Consider the following 2,500-nt stretch of genomic DNA (forward strand, 5'->3'; position numbering starts at 1 on the left):
CACACACATAGAAAAAAATATGCAATAAAATAAAGTTATTTTGCAAAGGCTATAAAGGGCGCTTGTTCAAACTACAGGCCTGTAATGAGGTCTAGAAGACCTGCGTTTGACCTTTTCGATGCATTTAACCTTTTTCATCTCCCCAGCCGTTCCCTTACGTTGTTACCGTTATGATTGCATGTGAATTCACACAAGTTTGAAACGAAGTAGGATGAGATTTATAAAATAACTAAATAAAGAAAGAAAGAAAGAATGAAGAGAAAGGGGGGGAGGGGGGGGGAAGGGTAAAACAAAATCGTCGAAAAAAGACAGAAAAAAGTCAAGACAAGACACGACAAGACAGAACAAGACATACACTTCATTCTTCTTTTTTTTAAGACAAAAAAAACCCAAAAAAACCCAAAACCCAACCAAACAAGCAAAGAAACAAAACCAAAAAAAAAAAATAGCAAGACAGGGAAAAAAAAAAACGTTGCAGGATAAGGGGGGTTGAGTGGGGGGGGCGGGTGGGACGGGGTAGGGAGGGAGGGAGGGAGGAGGGCGGGAGGGAGGTGGGGGGGGACTAAATGGAGAGAACAGGAAAGAAACGAAATAGAGAACGAAAACAAAAAAAGACAGAAAGAACAGAAAGACAGAAAGAGAGCACACGAACTGAGAGAAAATGCAACGAAAACGGGAAAGAAAGAATGAAATATAAAGTGAAAGAAGAAAGAAAGACAGAAAGAAAGAAAAGAACAAACGAAAGAAAGTCAATGAATGAAAACGCAAGAAAGAAAGAAAGAAGAAAAAAGAAAGACGGACAGAAAGAAATAAAGAACGAGCGAAAAGAAAGAAAGACAGGAAGGAATGAAGGTAGGAAGAAAGAAAGAAAGACAGGAAGGAAGGAAGGAAGGAAGAAAGAAAGAAAGACAGGAAGGAATGAAGGTAGGAAGAAAGAAAGACAGGAAGGAATGAAGGAGGGAAGAGAGAAAGAAAGACAGGAAGGAATGAAGGAAGGAAGAAAGAAAGAAAGACAGGAAGGAAGGAAGGAAGGAAGGAAGAAAGAAAGAAAGACAGGAAGGAATGAAGGAGGGAAGAGAGAAAGAAAGACAGGAAGGAATGAAGGAAGGAAGAAAGAAAGAAAGACAGGAAGGAAGGAAGGAAGGAAGGAAGAAAGAAAGAAAGACAGGAAGGAATGAAGGTAGGAAGAAAGAAAGGCAGGAGGGAATGAAGGAGGGAAGAAAGAAAGAAAGACAGGAAGGAATGAAGGAAGGAAGAAAGAAAGAAAGACAGGAAGGAATGAAGGTAGGAAGAAAGAAAGACAGGAAGGAATGAAGGAGGAAAGAAAGAAAGACAGGAAGGAATGAAGGAAGGAAGAAAGAAAGAAAGAAAGAAAGACAGGAAGGAATGAAGGTAGGAAGAAAGAAAGAATATATATATATATATATATATATATATATATATATATACATATATATATATATATATATATATATATATATATATATATATATATATATATATATATATATATATATATAAACAGGCAGAAAAAAGCAACAATCAAAAGAACAAAATACCACAACACAGCCAGAAAAAAAGAAGAAGACAGAATGGAAAGAAACTTTTTTTTCAAGAAGAAAACACAATTGACAATTCAAAAAAAAAGAAAAAAGAAAGAGAACAGAAAAAGAAAAGGACAAGAACGACAACAACAAACAACCCCCCCCCCCCCCCCCCAAACAACCTGAAACGTTATTTAGCAGTAATGAAAGTTGTCTGGTTGATAGCAATGAATTCGCCAAGACCTGCGTGTTAACCTTTTCCGCACGCTCTTCTTCCCACTTCTATAACAGCGTGTAAGGACCCACAAATCAGATAGCACAAAGCACACAGATAGCACAGAGCACGAAAGAAGAACAGACATTGTATAGAAAACAAAATGAAACAAGACAAACAGATGGAATCTGAAGAAGAAGAAAAAAACCCACAGAGCTGAGAAATCGAAAGAAACAGATAAAAAAAATAAAATAACAAAAGGGTGGAAAAACAAATAATGAAAACAGGCACGTAGAAAAAAAAGGAGAAAATTAGAAAGAAAATATTGTCAAAGGAGAGAGAAGAAAAAGAAGAATAGGAAGAGAATAACAAAAAAATGAACAAACGCCAAGGACGCATCCGGGGAAAAAAAAGGAAAAAAAACGAGCATATTGAAAGGCAGAAAGAAAAGCAGAAAGAAAATACTGACTCAAGGAGACAGACAGACAGACAAAGAGAGAGAGAGAGAGAGAGATCATTAACATTCATATAATGTGCGTCCATGTAATGATCAGAGTGAGAAAGAGAGGAGAGAGAGAGGGGGGAGAGAGAGAGAGAGACAGAGACAAAGATAAAACTGACTGGAATATAATAGAAAGAGGAGGGAGGAAAGAAAGATATTATTGCCACTAGAGAAAATTGCAACGAATACGAAGAAAGAAAGAACGAAATGAACACTAAAACAGGGACACATATGAAAAAA

The sequence above is a fragment of the Babylonia areolata genome, chromosome 7, assembly GCF_041734735.1.
Source record: "Babylonia areolata isolate BAREFJ2019XMU chromosome 7, ASM4173473v1, whole genome shotgun sequence".
NCBI lineage: Eukaryota > Metazoa > Mollusca > Gastropoda > Neogastropoda > Buccinidae > Babylonia > Babylonia areolata.